The sequence below is a fragment of the Capra hircus genome, chromosome 2 (genome assembly GCF_001704415.2).
Source record: "Capra hircus breed San Clemente chromosome 2, ASM170441v1, whole genome shotgun sequence".
NCBI classification, from domain to species: Eukaryota; Metazoa; Chordata; class Mammalia; order Artiodactyla; family Bovidae; genus Capra; species Capra hircus.
The window spans coordinates 8,426,016-8,444,156 of record NC_030809.1 but is presented as its reverse complement, the minus strand read 5'-3'; positions in this window follow the sequence as shown (position 1 = coordinate 8,444,156).

Below are 18,141 nucleotides of genomic sequence, written 5' to 3'. Positions count from 1 at the left end.
TCCCCCGCAGAGGGGCAGCCTGCTTGTGCCCCTTCTGCCAGCCCCAGAAACAGAAGCAGAAACAGAAGGTCAGAGCTGCAAGGGGCCTCCTCTAAGGTCACCATGTCCAAACCCTCATTTCATAAGTGAGGAGCCTGAGGCCCAGAAAAGGGCAGAGACTCACCCAAGGTCACACAGCCAGGCAGGACCAGAAGCCGAGTCTCTTGCCTCCTAGTTTGGATGCTAACGAAAACAGAGAGGGAGCAAAGAAATCTTGAAAATACACCAGTATTCAAGAAGGAGTTTTAAGGTGGTTTTTCTTTTTTCCTTATCTGATCTAACTTCGTAAACATTTTTATGATGATCTTTAATAATCAGAAAGGAAAAAAGCAGTAAAATGGAGGGAAAAGCTACCTATGGGAGTAAGTGGCTTTTGTCCTTAGGAAAATGGTATCAGAATTGTAATCTTACTGTTCCCTCCCACACTGGGCCCTCCTGGGACCCCAGTGAGACAGTGGGTGCCGGGGAGCTGGTAGGCTCTCAGTTTCTCTCCTGCTGTCACTTGGGCTTGCAGTGGGATCAAGACCAAAGCCTTAGGCTGGGATCAGGAGCCCTGATTTCCTCAAATAATCTGTCCTCCTGAACCAGTCTCTTCACCTGACCAGGTCTCAGTTTTTCCATCTGTAAAATGGGAGTTTTTACAGTAGAATATGTATTCTGGCCCTCTACCCTCCACTAGTAGAGCACAATGGTGAAACCCATGGGCACTGGAGTCTGGGATTCCATCTCCCCCTCTTCTTTACTCTGTGACCTTCAGTTCAGTTCAGTTCAGTTGCTCAGTCGTGTCCGACTCTTTGCAACCTCATGAACTGCAGCACGGCCAGGCCTCCCTGTCCATCACCAACTCCCGGAGTTCACTCAGACTCATGTCCATCGAGTCCATGATGCCATCCAGCCATCTCATTCTCTGTTGTCCCCTTCTCCTCCTGCCCCCAATCCCTCCCAGCATCAGAGTCTTTTCCAATGAGTCAACTCTTCACATGAGGTGGCCAAAGTACTGGAGTTTCAGCTTTAGCATCATTCCTTCCGAAGAAATCCCAGGGCTGATCTCCTTCAGAATGGACTGGTTGGATCTCCTTGCAGTCCAAGGGACTCTCAAGAGTCTTCTCCAACACCACAGTTCAAAGCATCAATTCTTCGGTGCTCAGCCTTCTTCACAGTGCAACTCTCACATCCATACATGATCACAGGAAAAACCATAGCCTTGACTAGACGGACCTTTGTTGGCAAAGTAATGTCTCTGCTTTTGAATATGCTATCTAGGTTGGTCATAACTTTTCTTCCAAGGAGTAAGCGTCTTTTAATTTCATGGCTGCAGTCACCATCTGCAGTGATTTTGGAGCCCAGAAAAATAAAGTCTGCCACTGTTTCCACTGTTTCCCCATCCATTTCCCATGAAGTGATGGGACCGGATGCCATGATCTTCGTTTTCTGAATGTTGAGCTTTAAGTCAACTTTTTCACTCTCCACTTTCACTTTCATCAAGAGGCTTTTTAGTTCCTCTTCACTTTCTGCCATAAGGGTGGTGGTATTGCATATCTGAGGTTATTGATATTTCTCCCGGCAATCTTGATTCCAGCTGTGTTTCTTCCAGTCCAGCATTTCTCATGATGTACTCTGCATATAAGTTATATTAGCAGGGTAACAATATACAGCCTTGACGTACTCCTTTTCCTATATGGAACCAGTCTGTTGTTCCATGTCCAGTTCTAACTGTTGCTTCCGGACCTGCATACAGATTTCTCAAGAGGCAGGTCAGGTGGTCTGGTGTGGTATTCCCATGTCTTTCAGAATTTTCCACAGTTTATTGTGATCCACACAGTCAAAGGCTTTGGCATAGGCAATAAAGCAGAAATAGATGTTTTTCTGGAACTCTCTTGCTTTGGCAAGTCATTTATATTCCACAGGCCTCAGTTTCCTTACTGTAAAAATGGGTGGCTGTCTATTATACACAGGGAAATAAATCAGAAAGAAAAACAGACATCTATATTACGCATATATATGGAAGCTAGAAGGATGGTACTGATGGACCTATTTTCAGGGTGGCAGTGGAGCTGCAGACATAGAGAAGAGGCTTGTCAACACAGGGGCAGGGAAGAGCAGGTTGGACGAATGGAGAGAGTAGCCTGGAAGCATACACACAACCATAGGTAGAACAGACAGCAAGTGGGAATTTGCTGTATGATTCAGGGATTTCAATCCAGGGCTCTGTGACAACCTAGAGGAGTGGGAGGTGGGAGGGAGGTTCAGGAGAGCAGGGACATATGCATACCTATAGCTGATTCATGTTGACGTATGGCAGAAACCAACACAGTATGGTAAAGCAATTATCCTTCAATTAAAAATAAACAAATTTCAAAAAAAAATGGGTGGCTGTGAGGATTAAAAGAATTAATGTTTGGGACATCTTTAGAATTATGCCTGCATATAATAAGTGCGATTTATGTCACATATTTTAATAAACCTCAAATCATGTTCCTCATGTGAAGGTGAACGTGAACAGTGAAGATGAGTAGTTATTCTTATCCTAGTTCCTGACTGGCTCCCAGAGGTGGGAGCTCTACTGGGACTGGAACCACCCTGGCCCAGTGTGAGCTGTGGGTAGTCTGCCCTCTCCCCAGTGCTGCCCGTCCCCAACTCCCCTCAGGCCCAGGTCTGTCTCAGCCCTTATCCCCGGAATCTGAGGGCACCTGGGTCACTGCCCAGGGATTTCTGCTTTGACTTGCTCTCGCCCACCCCATAAGGCCTCTCCTGCCTGCGGTGTTCCACCATCCCAGTCCCCAACCAATCACCTCTGAACCTTTCCCTCCGCAGAACCTTTCCATGCTGCTTCCTTGTGCAGAAATGTGCAGCCAGGGACTTCCCTGGTGGTTAGTGGCTAAGACTCCAGGCCCCCAGTGCAGGGCTCCAGGTTCAGTCCCTGGTCAGGGCACTAAGTCCCACACGCCACAACTGAGTCCACGTGCCATCATGGAAAGATCCCTCGGGACCCAACCAAGATCCCGCATACTGCAGCTAAGACCCAGTGCAGTCAAATAAACAAACAAATAAATAATAAAAGAGAGAAAGACACAACCGGCCAGATCGCCTCCTTAACTTTCCCAGCTTCCTCACCTTTGCCCAGAACATCTGGTTAGCTTCTTCCCCAGCATCCACAGTTGCAGCTACCCACACACCTATCTTCCTTCCCAATACACATCGCACACACAAACGCACACACACACAAACGCACACACACACACACAGAGCCATTTGACTTCGGAGTTCTTTATGAAAGTGAAAGTGTTAGCCACTCAGTCGTGTCTGACTCTTTGTGACCCCATGGACTGCAGCCCGCCAGGCTCCTCTGTCCGTGGAATTCTCCTGGCAAGAATACTGGAGTGGGTTATACCTGGGCTCTAAAACCTCCACCTATTATATATACAACCTCAGCTAGCTGGGCCTCAGTTTCTTCACCTGTACACTGAGGGCATTACCTGCTTTAAAGGGCTTTGCGAGGCTTTTGTGAGATAATATGAGGGAAATACTTAGCCCCATGCCTGGCATGTGACAAGCGCTCAGTAAATGGTAACACTTGTTAGCATTCATTTTTTAATATATTTTTGGTGAACCTGTTTGCCTTCCCCAGCGGCTGGGCATGCCCCAAGCACGGGACTGGAAACCATCATTCACCCCAGGGTCCTCAAGAGCCACTGACCAGTGTCTGGCCCAGGGGAGGCACTCAATACACACCCAAGAGCTGGACTTCAGCTCTGTGCTCCAGTTCTCAGAGTGCACCCAGCAAGTGGGTGACCCTCTGCAGCTGGAGAAGCAGCAGCACCTAAAGGGGCTGGGGGAGGGACTCCTGAGGGGCCCCTACTGACCCAGACCACCCTCCTAGGTGGGACCAGCGGCTGTTTCCCCCTCAGCCTGGGCATCCATAAGGCTGTCTCTGGTTATGGAGCTGCTGAGCTAATTAAGAATGACAAGGCACCATGTAATTGCCAGCAATCAATGAGTTCCCTGCCTCTTCATGCCTCTCCTACCCTTGCCCTCCTTGGTACTGTCTGGCCTGGAGGTCACCACACAGACTTGGAGGCAGGCGGAGTGGCGAAACTGAGCACAGGCTGATGTCAGGAGACCTAGAGGCCGGCCACCTCTACCATCCTCTTGCAGTGGGACCCTGAGCAAGGAAGTTCACGCCTCACACTGGCTCCATTTCCCTATCTGCAGGGCTCTTGACCTCGTGTTAAGTGGTTGGCAAGGCTAAGGGACTGGACTGCACCTTACCACATAGCGAGGCAGAGAGTTCCAGGCATGAATCCCAGCCCTGCCCCTTGCCAGCTGTGTGATCTAGGGCAGCCTACTTGCCACTCTGAGCAACAGATTCCTCATCTCCAAAATGGGATTTGTTTGAGGGCACTTACCTCTTACTAGGAGAACCTGCATTGCTTTCAACCTGTGCCTGTAACAGCAATCCCTGGACAAGCTCATCTCTTTCAAAGTGAGCTCAGAAATTAAGGGTTGAGAACTTGTAGAGCAATTTGATAGAGTTATTTTATGTCTTGAATCTCATCATGAGAAAAATAGGTTCACATTTTTAAATTTTTATTTTTCTAGTAATTCATTTTCCTTATATTGAATGGAAGTATTGGTCTGTGACAGATTAGAAAAATGTGAAAAACAGTCCTTCACCGCAGATGGTTTGAGAAGCACTGCTTCAGGGGACTTTGTAAATCCCAGCAGACATCATAGCAACTCACCATAATATTTCCAGAGTTCTAGGCACTTTCAACTCCTTGGCTCCCAAAGCCTACAGGATAAAGACCCAGTCTCTTTTCCTGACTTCTGAGGCCCTTCTCACCAAACTCCCAATCTCTTTTTCCCATCTTGCGTCCTTCCCCACTACACACCCTCATCAAACAACCCTGTTCTCTCTTCTCTCAAATTTCCTATGCCTGTTTATAACTCCGTGCCTTTTCCTGCGCTTTTCTTTCCACCTGGAATGCCTTTCTCCACACTGCCCTAAGACTGGCGAACTCCTATTCATCCTTCAATACCCAGACCAAATGTCCACTTTTGGAAAACTTTTCCCATGCCACCCCCGCACCTGCCCCAGGCAGGGTTAGGTGCTCCCTGCTCTGTGCTCCACGGTGCAACTTGAAAGGTGGGGGCAGGACGTTGCAGTGGTTAAAGGCTACCAACAGAATCAAGTGGATTTTAGACTTGACTTTGCATCTGCCTTCAATGAGGGAGACCCAGGTTCAATCCCTGGGTTGGGAAGATCTCCCGGAGAAGGCAATGGCAACCCACTCCAGTATTCTTGCCTGGAAAACCCCATGGACGGAGAAGCCTGGTAGGCTACACAGTCCATGGGGTCGCAAAGAGTTGGACACGACTGAGCGACTTTACTTTTTGCCAGCTGTGTGATCCTGGGCAGATGATTTGATACTATTGGGCTTCATTTTCCCCATACTGTGAGTAGAGATGATGTGTGAGAAGTTCCCAGCAGCATAACACTTGGGAGAGACTCAGGATATGGCAGCGTCGTTAGTGTTAGCCCTCTGGTCTATAACCCCCAGGTTGTCTGTCTCCCTACTAGACTGCTTGTTTCTCGAGAGTAGGATACCTGAGAGCATCTGGTGTACCTGGATGTTTCCTGGGCCCAGGGCAGGGCACGCACAGAGGCTGTGTGCTGGCCAGGGTCTCTGTCTGCTCCCCACCCCGTGGTGCCAGTGCCTGCGGCTCCCCTGTCAGTGGAGAGGTGATCAGTCAGCTCAGCCCACTATGGCCAACTTTGCTACCAAAAGTTTAACAACTAACTGGCTTGCCAATTTCTCGAATATTTAACAGTCTGCTCTGTGAGACTTAGCTCCAGGGCACCTCCAGGTATGACTGCTCTGAGGAGAAGAGCAGCCACCAACAGGCTTGGGTCCCCAGTTTGAGAGACAGGCTGCCTCCTCTGCCCGCCGCCCTGCCAGCGCCTTGAGGGCCACCCAGGGAGGGGCTGTGAGGTCAGTCATGCCCCCTCAAGAGGTCTTCCTCACTCATCCCCTTTCTCCGAGACTCCAGTGCTTTGTTCTCTGGGATAAAAGCCTTAACCTCCCTCGGGAGGAAGAAGAGAAGCTGGGGTAGTGAGCCCAGCTGACCCATCCATCATGACTCTTGGGGGTCGAATCAAGGAGGGGGCTACCTCTGCAGCTAACAGTGACCAGTTCTCAAGAATCCTGTCCCTCCAGTTGTTGCAGGCTGATGAAGCCCGCCCTGGTCCCAGGGTCCCTTGGTCACAGAGAGACCTGAGAAAGCTTGTGCAAACCTCCTCTCACTTCCTTCCCTTCTGTCCTTTAGTCTTGGTCCAGACAGCTCCCGCCTCTTGCCATGTCCTCCCCCTCCCCTCCCATTCTGCACCCTGGGGCATCTCTCCCCCTTCAGTGTCCAACCCAAGTCACTGAGTTATATACCAGGCCAGCGGAAGCCACTCTCCACACACGCAGTGGGTGGCATGTCTCCCTGGGAGCCCCTTTTTCCGCTGCTTGCCCACCTGCCTTTCTCCCTCTCCCTACAGCTGTGGTTTTCCTGCGGTGCTGGTTTAAAATGCAAATTCCTGGGACTTCCCTGGTCCCAGATTGCAAGAATCTGCCTTGCAATTTGAAAAGACCCTGATGCTGGGAAAGATTGATGGCGGGAGGAGAAGGGGATGACAGAGGATGAGATGGTGGGATGACATCACCGACTCAATGGACATGAGTTTGAATAAACTCCTGGAGCTGGTGATGGACAGGGAGGCTTGGCGTGCTGCAGTCCATGGGGTCACAAAGAGTTGGGCACGACTGAGCGACTGAACTGAACTGAACTTGCAATGCAGGGAACAAATCTTCAAGGCCTGGTCTGGGAAGAGTCCCTGTTTTCAGTTTCACTGTTTAGGGCAACTAAGCTGGTGCGCTACAACCACTGAGCCTGCATGCCACAGTTACCGAAGCCCGAGAGCCTCAGAGCCCATGCTCTGCAGCGGAGAAGCCCCTTCAGTGAGAAGCCCATACACCGAAGCTAGAGTTTGAAGCCGCTTTTGAAACGAGAGAAAGTCCGCACACAGAAACAAATAAATAAAAACATTTAAATACAGAAATAAAATGTTCATATTTTAAAAAAGCTCTGAGCTTCTTAGCAGTCAAAACAGAGGGAAACAACAGTGGGGGCTGCTCTCTAGGTGCAGTGCGCGGGCTTCTCATTGTGGTGGCTCCTTTGTTACGGAGCACAGGATCCAGGTGCTGGGGCTTTAGTTGTCGCTGCACACGGGCTCAGTGGTGGTGGGGCACTGGCTTAGTCACTCTGAGGCATGTGGAATCTCCCCAGACCAGCGATTGAACCTGAGACCCCGGCCTTGCAAGGTGCATGCTTAACCACTGGACCAGCGGGGAAGTCCGTCTCTTTGCATCTTGATGTTACAGATTGACTTATTTCTTACAATTCTCACTTGGGGTCTGTTTCTCCCACTAGAATGTGGGCTCATGGAAGATGAGGCTTTGGTCCGCGTGGGTCACAGCTGTATGTCCCAGGTAGAGATGCTGGATACATTGCCAGTGCTCAGCGACTGTTCAGGGGATGTTGAATGAATGGCTCTGACCTGTGAAGGCTGGGGCCCATCCGTCTTTCCACTTCCTGGCCATCTGGGCTCCAGGCCCGCCCCCTGTCCATTTTCACACAGGCAACTCCCATTAGAACCTTCGTGGCTCTGGCACTTCCTTTTCAGACCTCAGTGCCTCAGCCTCTCTGCCTCCTGTTCTCCGCAGCATTGTTGCTGTGAATGGCAGCTGCCCTGGAGGCTGCAGTAAGAGCTCCCCAGACGCCTGGACCACAGGCTTCTCTCCTTCCTGGAAATCCTTAGGTCACTTCCATCCATTGTCTTTGGGGGCAGCTTCTTGAGTTGATCTTTCCAGCACGGGAAGATCCCCTTGCTGGTTTCCCCATCTGCTGCCAGGTTCAAATCCTTTTTGGCTCCAAATCCTCCCTTGGGGTTCCCTTGGTCTCTTCTGCCTCTGACAGCCAGGGTGACTTTGGGCAAGCCAGCTACTCTCTGCTGGGGAGACCCTTGTGAAATAAGGGGCGAGGGGGCTGCCTTTGCCCTCCTCCCAGGGAAGGGCAGCAGAGGCCTGCGTCCTTTGAGGAATAATGATGATACAATGAAGGTTACTTCTCTCCCATGTGAGCCACCGTCAGTCTTGCAACTGGGTGCTTCATGACCCCACTCTCTCTTCTTCCACTTTAGTTACACAAGAAATGGCCATCTCTCACTGCACTTGCCACCACCTCCTGGCCATTCAATCCTTCTCACACGTGGGAGGGGACAAAGCTCATTACGTGGGTATAGTCCAGGCTCTGTTCCCCCTCCTCCTAAAAAGAACTCTGATTTTGATATTCAGCCATTTCTCCCCCTTCACTATTCTGTTGTTGAGGTATAAGACTCAACACTTCTTTCCTGAGGCAAAAAAAAATAAGCTTAAACAGCACAGAGGGGACTTTCCTGGTCCAGTAGTTAAGACTTCATGCTCCCAATAAAGGTTTGATTCCCTCATGTATGGATGTGAAATTGGACCATAAGGAAGGCTGAGCACCAAAGAACTGATGCTTGCGAACTGTGCTGCTGGAGAAAACTCTCGAGAGTCCCTTGGACTGCAAGGAGATCAAACCAGTCCATTCTAAAGGAAATCAACCCTGAACATTCATTGGAAGGACTGAAGCTGAAGCTGAAGCTCCAATACTTTGGCCACCTGATGTGAAGAGCTGACTCATTGGAAAGACCCTGATGCTGGGAAAGACTGAAGGCGGGAGAAGGGGGCAACAGAGGATGAGATGGTTGGATGGCATCACCGACTCAATGGACATGAGTTTGAGCAAACTCGGGAGATAGTGAAAGACAGGCAAGCCTGGAGTACTGCAGTCCATGGGGTTGCAAAGAGTCAGACAGGACTGAGCAACTGAACAACAGGGAATTAGATCCTACCAAGACCAGATGCAACTAAGATGTAACTTAGATGAAACTAAGACCCGGAGCGGCCAAATAAATTTATGTTTTGAAAAAAGAGCACGGAGGTGTCTTTCTCTCTCACTAACGCTCCCTGGTGAGTGTTCCAGGCCAGGAAGGCATGTCTGCTCCACACAAGCATGCAGAGACAGGTTCCTTCCACGCAATGACTTCCATCAGGTTTACCGTCACCGTTTCTGGTCTTGGCCAGCAGGGAGGAGAGAGAGGGCACCCGGTGACTGAAGGCCAGGGCCGGATGCAGCCTCTGTCACTGCCATTCACGTTCCAATGGCCAGGACGCGGTCCTGCGGCCAGTGCTGCAAGGGAGGCCGGGAAATGTCATCCAGCTTCATGGCCACGTGCTCAGGAGGAGGAGGACAGTTTGAGAGGACGACCAGAGGGTTTACAGCACCTACCCTTTCTCTAGAAAGAAAATCTGGGTTTTGGACAAACTGGTTTCTCAGTTTTGTGTCACAGAACCCAGAAAATGGGAGGGAGAGCCTGAGGGGAAAGGGAGAGAGAGAAAACAGGGAGGGAAACAGCTTTTAAGAGTATTAGACACGAGTCACAGTTGGAGTTGTTTTTAAATTACTTTTGGTTAATGGTCTGTGTCTTACGATGTGCTCTGCTCGCCCAGAGCCAAGATGAAGCCTCCTGGGGTCTCAGGATACGTGGGTCACCATGCACACCAGCTTACAATTTCCCAAACCCGGTGCTGAGACCCAGGCTACGACGAGAGCCGGTCTCTGCCCTTCAGGCATTCACAGACCGATGGGGGAGACGGACGCAGATATAGAGGCGAGTCCAAGCTGCTGAAAACACGTCAAGGTGGGAATTACCTCGGCCATGGCAGGGTTGGGGAGGAGCAGACAAGAAAGAGCGTAGCTGGGATCTCACATTCTAGGTTTACGTCTGCCTGCGGGACATACTCAGCTCTCTAACGTTTTTTATTCAATCCTAGAGTCATAAAAGGTAAACGGAAGAAGATCAAGTGAAGAATTAAGAAACCTGGGTCCTGGCCCTGCTGCTCCATGTCCTAGAGCAAGTCCCCGCCCCTCTGTAATCGCCTTCTTTCCCACTGTCTGCAAGGCCACTGGGAGCACATTTGATCCCCTCCCAGGAAGTACTGGTGAAAGATGCTGTGAAAGTGCTGCACTCAATATGCCAGCAAATTTGGAAAACTCAGCAGTGGCCACAGGACTGGAAAAGGTCAGTTTCCATTCCAATCCCAAAGAAAGGCAATGCCAAAGAATGCTCAAACTACCGCACAGTTGCACTCATCTCACACGCTAGTGAAGTAATGCTCAAAATTCTCCAAGCCAGGCTTCAGCAATACGTGAACCGTGAAATGCCTGATGTTCAAGCTGGTTTTAGAAAAGGCAGAGGAACCAGAGATCAAATTGCCAACACCCGTTGGATCATGGAAAAAGCAAGAGAGTTCTAGAAAAACATCTACTTCTGCTTTATTGACTATGCCAAAGCCTTCGACTGTGTGGATCACAACAAACTGTGGAAAATTCTTAAAGAGATGGGAATACCAGACCACCTGACCTACCTCCTGAGAAATCTGTATGCAGGTCAAAAAGCAACAGTTAGAGCTGGACAGGAACAACAGACTGGTTCCAAATTGGGAAAGGAGAATGTCAAGGCTGTGTATTGTCACCCAGCTTATTTAACTTATATGCAGAGTACATCATGAGAAATGCTGGACTGGATAAAGCTCAAACTGGAATCAAGATTTCCAGGAGAAATATCGATAACCTCAAATATGCAGATGACACCACCCTTATGGCAGAAAGTGAAGAACTAAAGATCCTCTTGATGAAAGTGAAAGAGGAGAGTGAAAAAGTTGGCTTAAAACTCAGCATTCAGAAAACTAAGATCATGGCATCCAGTCCCATCACTTCATGGCAAATAGATGGGGAGACAGTAGAAACAGTGATAGACTATTTTTAGGGGCTCCAAAATCACTGCAGATAGTGCCTCCAGCCATGAAATTAAAAGATGTTTGCTCCTTGGAAGAAAAGTTATGACCGAACTAGACAGCATATTAAAAAGCAGAGACATTACTTTCCTAACAAAGATCTGTTCCGTCAAAGCTGTGGTTTTTCCAATGGTCATGTATGGTTGTGAGAGTTGGACTATAAAGAAAGCTAAGCACCGAAGAATTGATGCTTTTGAACTGTGGTGTTGGAGAAGACTCTTGAGAGTCCAACCAGTCCACCCTAAAGGAAATCAGTCCTGGGTGTTTATTGGAAGGACTGATGTTGAAGCTGAAACTCCAATACTTTGGCCACCTGATGTGGAGAGCTGACTCATTTGAAAACACCCTGAAGCTGGGAAAGATTGAAGGCGGGGGGAGAAGAGGACAACAGAAGATGAGATGATTGGATGGCATCACCGACTCAATGAACATGAATATGAGTAAGCTCCAGGAGTTGGTGATGGACAGTGAAGCCTGGAGTGCTGCAATCCACGGGGTCGCAAAGGGTCGGACACCACTGAGTGACTGGACTGAACTGAATGAGGAAGTACTGGGGCTTCCCTGGTGGCTCTGAGGGTAAAGAATCTGCCCACAGTGCAGAAAACTTGAGAAACATGGGTTCAATCCCTGGGTTGGGAAGATCCCCTGCAGAAGAAAATGGCTACCTACTCCAGTATTCTTGCTTGGAGAATCCCATGGACAGAGGAACCTAGTGGAGGTTCCTCTCCTCATAGCAGAGGACCTGCTATGGCAGGTCCATGGGGTCGTAAGGAGTCGGACACACCTGAGCGACTAACCCTTAGGAAGTACTGAAAGGAACCCCCACCAGTGGGCAAAATACAGAAAGGTGCCCCCTGCTCCAGGCTGACGCAGCCCCTGTGCTCAGACACACAGAGTGGGGACAGGCTGGATTTCAGCCACACTTGCCCCTTGGTCGCACCCTTGTGCATCGCACACCACCCACAACTGTGTTCAGGCAGCTACCTTGCCGATCCGCTTCCCTGGGACACTCTCAGCAAGAGTGACTCAACCCCAGTAATTCCCCAAACAGCCTTCCAACCAGCAGGCTTTCTGTCCCTCGTGTTCTGCAGCCTGGCTGGGACTAACAGAGAGGAGTGAGGTCTCTAGGGAGCGCAGGAGGCACTCATTTTCAGGGTGACCATTGAGAATAGGTGCCTCCATGAACTCTGTGCCCCAGGTACCTCGCCAGCCTCCCCTAGTCCTGACTCTGCCCCACATGATTCCCGCAGACATCGGTGGTGGTGTTTTAAAGGAAGGTGCCTGGAGACTACCTCAGACTCCCTGAGGCAGCTTCTTAGTGGTGGGGAATGACACCCAGGAGTCATGGAGGGGCTGAACCTGGAAGGGGAGGACACAGCTTGATTAACATCTTACTTATGCCGTTGCTTAGCTTCTATTTATGGCAATCAGGAAGTTTTTCATTTATTAATACAGTTTCCTTGAAAATAAATTATTTAAGTAAAGATGGCACAGGGTGGAAGGACCATGGTCCAGAGAATGGGTGCCAGGAGAGGCTCTGTGCCAGGAACCCCAGATTCACCTGGAGAGATAGGGAAGGAAGGGGAGGGCCAGGTAGTCAAACCCCTTGCTTGTCATCTGAGGGCTTTGTAGGAGAGCTGTGTGTGGGAGGGTCAGGAGAGAGGAGGACCTGGTTTGGCTCCTGAGGCATGTGTGACACAGCAGCCCCAGGCCAGGGTGGCTGAGCTGATGCAGGTAGGAGAGAGGGCGCTCTCCACCCAGGAGGGCCACCAGCGCCCTCCCCACTGTTGCCCTGGAGACAAGGAGCTTGACACCCAGATGCTCCGAAGACAAGGACTCTGGCCACCGGGAGTCCAGTGATGACATGTCCAGGGCAGGGTCCTTCCGGCAGGAGGAAACCAGGATTAAACTACCCCACCTCCCAGATCTGTGAAACCCTGGACTGTTTCCCAAACCACCCAAACATTCAAAACTACTTTCCCTCCTGCCAGTCCTAACAGTTCTTTGGTGTCTTAAAACTCAACTCATCTTTACTTAAATAATTTATTTTCAAGGAAACTGTATTAATAAATGAAAAACTTCTTGATTGCCATAAATAGAAGCTAAGCCACGGCATGAGTAAGATGTCAATCAAGCTGTGTCCTGACGGGTTCCCTGGTGTCCCCCGGGTTCTGGATTTGAAGGCCTGTCTCTATGCTCAAGGAGGGGCTTCCCAGGTGGCGCAGAATCCGCCTGCCAATGCAGGAGACATGGGTTCGATTCCTGGGTCAGCAAGATCCCCTAGAGTAGGAAATGGCAATCCACTCCAGTATTCTTGCTTGGAAAATTCCATGGACAGAGGAGCTTGGCGGGCTACAGACCATGGGGTTGCAGAGGGTCAGACACGATTGAGCATGCACGCACTCTGTTCAAAGGGAGGGCAGTGGAGGTCAGAAAAGTGTTAAAAATGGAACGCACCCCCCCAAGACTCTCCTTCCTCCTCAGAAATGGAATCACTTTCTCCCTCCGTGAGGCCATATCTCATGTGCCCACATACTCCATCTCACGCATGTGTCCCTCCCTTGTGATAAACTGTCCCCAGGAGTCCTGAACATAAGACAGCAAGCGTGACCTCTCGTAGTTGGGGTTGGGGAGCTAAGGTCCCTGGCTCTGGGGACAGGCTGGGCCCTGAGCTGTACCCCAGTCTCAGCCAGGCTACTAATGTCTCAAGTGAGTCTTAGACAAGCTGGTGTTGATGGCCTTTAACCTCAGCATGTGGTGTAGGAGCTGGCATGGCACACAGCAGGTGCTCAATAAATGCACAAACACAGAGCCCTTGGAAGAGAGGATGGGTCCAACGTCAGTGAGCCTGTGGGTCCAACTTCAGTGAGCCTGTGGGCCCAACTGCAGCCCTGTGGGGTGGTTCGTCCCAGGGTCCAGTCTCATCCCTGCCATGGTGGGCCCACCTCTGCAGGCCTGAAGGAGACACAGTGCCAGAGAGAGGTCGCTGGGATGGAGGGGCACAGGCGAAGGGAAGCCAGTGGGTTTGCTGCTGTGGTTTTGTGGCGGCAACTGTCTCTCGTGACTAGTGCAATGATAAAAACAGGAAGTACTGAGCGACCGGGCCCTTCTCCGCCTGACTTCAGCCTTCCCTAACCCCACCAGCCCGCTGGCCCCTCCATATCCTTGTACAACAGGCTGGTCACTTGTCCGGTGGGAGGGGCTCCGAGAAGGCCCAGGATCTCTCAGCACTTGCCCGGCCTGCAGCCCGCCCTCTGACCCGCCTCCATCGCCGGGGGTCGGGGTCGGGGGCACTGGGCCGGCTGTGGGGTGCCTGGAGGCTTGGTCCAGCTCTGCCGCCACATCAGCCTGTGACACTGGGCAAGGCTTCCTTCTGTGGACCAGCTTCCTTGTGACAAATAGAAGGGGCTGGAAGGCTGCCTGACGGCGCTTCCCTCCCAGGCAGGCACCCCTCCAGGATACTGGGGGCAGCGGGAGAAGGGCCTGGGTAGATTGGAGACGGGAAGCAGCCCCTGCCGCAGGAGCTGGTGCAAGAACAGTTCCAGGACCACGCTCACACACACGTGCACGTGCACACACGCACACACGTGTGCACACACAGGGCATGAGCACAGCTTTGTGAGTGAGAGCAGTTTCTACGCCCGAGCCTACCTGCCTGGAGCAGGGGCCGCCGAGAGGAACAGAAATAGCCAGGCTCCACCACGGCTTTGAAGGATTCCTGGACGGTGGCGAAGGCGGGGTGCGGGGGGGGGGGGTGGGGGGGGGGGGGGGGGGGGGGGGGGGGGGGGGGGGGGGGGGGGGGGGGGGGCGGGGGGGGGAGACCGGCCAGTCCACAGAAATGACAGCGTAAAGATAAGGGTTACAAGGGTGGGGCTCCCGGTTTGGGGGGGTGAACAATGCCACTCTGTAGGGGGACGGGAGCACTTCCTATCCTTCACTTATTATTATGATTAGTTACTTATTTGCATGTTTTATACATATTTTACATTCTCATATTATTCATGTTTTATATTATTTCATTTTGTATTGTTTTTATATTTCATTTTTTATGTATAATTCACATGGCATAAACTTCATTTTCAAGTGGGTTGCAGTACAGTCACATTGTTGTGCAACCACCTCCACTGTCTAATTCCAGAACATTCCCAACTGCCTAAAATGAAAGCTTGCACCCATTGGCAGTTGCTCCTAATTCCTTCCTACCCCCAGCCCCTGGCAACCACTTTTGGTCTCTATGAATCTGCCTATTCTGGACACTTCATATCAATAGAATCATATACTAGAAGGCCTTTTATGACTGTCTTTTTCACTTTGCCTAAGTGTTTTTTGTTTGCTGTTAGGGTTTTTTTTTTTTTTGGCGGCGGGTGTGGGGGGCATGCCACACAGGATGTGGGATCTTAGTTTCCGACCAGGGACTGAACCTGTGCGCCTTGCAGTGGGAGCATGGAGTATTCCCTGGACCGCCAGGGAAGTCCCTAGCCTAAGTGTTTCGTTTTGTTTTTAGCCTAAGTGTTTTTAAGGTTCCTCTGTGTTGTAATGTGTATCAGGACTTCATTCCTTTTTATGACCGAATAGCATCCCATTGTAAATGCTTGCTTGTCCATTCATCTGTTGATGGACAGGTGGGCTGTTTCCACTATTTGGCTATTATAACCCATCATTTACTGAGCTCTGTCTCCATCCTATTCTAACAATTCTGCAGTATTATATCAGGTACCCCTCTCACCAATGATCTAAGTACTGTTATTCTCTTTATGCAAATGGGGAAAGAGACAGGTTGTTGGGTTTGCCTCAGTGAGGAGCACTTTATTGCCTGAATAAAACTTTGCAGCGTCCTCTGCTTTCTGGGCACAGGGAACAGCAGCAGCTGGGTTGGCGGCTGCTCCTTCAGCCACGTGCCTGAGTGCCTACCAGGGGGAGAGTCCCAGCCGAGCCCGCACAGAATGACCGAAAGCAGGCTCTGTAGTTCTAAGCTGTGGGGTGTTCGTTACTGCCCTGACTGACATGGTCCTCCCGTGGCCTGAGACCATGCAGCCTCAGTGCACAGAAGCACGGCCCACGCTCGCACAGGCACACACACACAGCTTGGGTATATTTCCAAAGCAAATAGCTATGCACCCAACTGGGTAAAAACCAAGATCAAGTTGTACTGCTTGAGTTCCCGACAGCTCTGCAGGTACACTTTGGGAGCTGATTTTCATGAAAGAGCTGCACATGACTGAAACTTAAGCTGGTGGAGGCTCTCTTGGGGATTAGCCTCAGCCTTGAGGTTGCTTCCAGATGCCCCTCGTGCTCCTTGAGAACAACCACTCGCCTCAGCAGATAACCAGAGCCAACAACAAGTATTTACTGAGAATTTATCAGCTGCCGCGCTGAGCATTTTTCATACCTTTCTCTCCCCCTAACCTGTGGGATGGACATTTTTATTATCCCCACTTTCCAGGGGAGGAGACCAAAGCTCAGAGAGGTAGAAAGACTTGTCCAAGATCCCAAAACAAGCAGGTGGAAGAGGTAGAATTTGAACTGAGGTCTGCTTACCTCTACAGAGTTCACGTTGAACTCGAAGGTCATCTTGATAGCCCATGACAGATTCAGCATCAACCAGTGTCTTGCACTGGAGTTTATGGTCAGGCTTTCTTGATGAGTAACAGCATGGTGTGTAGACAGCCCAGGGTTAAAAGTCAGGGGCTCTGGGTTTGAGTTTCAGATCCAGCTCTAACTTACTCCACGGCTTAGGGGAAATTCCCATTCCTGCTATCTGGGCCCCGGTGTCCACATCCATGAAATGGGACCTTTGGACTAGATCAGTGGTAGCAATGTTAGTTGCACCTCTGGACTACCTAACAGTCTGGTTAAAAATACTGATTTCTGGGCTCTTCCTCAGACCTGTAATATCAGGCCTGGGAACCCTGAATCTACAGGTGATTCATACCTGAAGCAAGCGTTGGGAAACCTGCCACCAGGGCCCTTCCACAGCTCGGCCTCTGTGAGTCTGTGGAGTCACAGAAGACCAACCCAGTAACCGTGCCTACAAGTCTGAGTCAAAGACCAAAGAAATCAGTTCTGCAAGAATCTAGAAAAGAAAGAAGTTGGTTGGACTGTGGAAGTTGGGGAAGTAGAAGCAGAAGCTGGCTGGATTCTGTTTCCGTGGTTTCATTTTCTCCTTGGAAGAAAATCCCATTTCCAGTTAAGCCATGCTTCTTGGGCTCCTTGCAGTCCAGAGGGACAGTTCTGGCCAACAAAATGCGTAGAAATGATAAGCACCAGTTCCACTGCTGGACATAAAACTCTTGTGGGATCCTTTCTGCTCTCTCCCTGTTCTGTGGTGAATTTGGACACAAAGTGTTGATGATGGTAGCGTTTTAAAATGGAAGGAATCTGGGGTCCAGGCTGAGAAGAACCTCTCCTGGCCTATAGGACAAGGGGGCAATACGTTTACAGTGTGTAAAATGAGTGATTTTACACACTAAAATCACACACTACGATTCTGGGGCTGTTTGTTACAGCAGCTAATGGTACTTATCCTGACTAATACAAACTAGAGGAAGTGGGACCAGAGCAGGCTCTTAAAAGATGAATAAGATTTGGAAACAGAGAGAAAGAAAAAGGCCTTCCAGAGGGAAGGGTAGTAGGAACAGAGAGGGAGCTAGAACAGGCGTGATGTGTTTGTGCCCTTGAAAGGAATTCCGTTTGCTCAGTACCAAGAGCTGTGCTGGCTGGAGATGAGACCAAAAATATTCCAACAGTGATGTGCTGGAGCTAGCTCATACCAGCTTTCAAGAGCCAATTGTTAGCATCTTTTCCCAGCTCTGTGTTCAGTGACAGACATCACTTTGGTAGCTTGAAATTGGGCATGGTGGGTGTATTTATACCATGGCAACCAGTAAACACTATAAGCCAGGGCTTTTTTCTCCCATGTTTAAACATTTAGCAGCACACTGCTGGCTGCAACCCACATACAAAAGAGTCCTGCCAGTTTGAGAGGCAGCGGAAAGACCAAAGGCCCTGCAGCCCATTCTAATCCTTACTTCACTCCTTCTGAGCTGTGTGTTCTTGGGCAAGTGAACGTTACCTCCCTGAGCCTCATATCTGCAAAATGGGGCTAATAATAGAACCT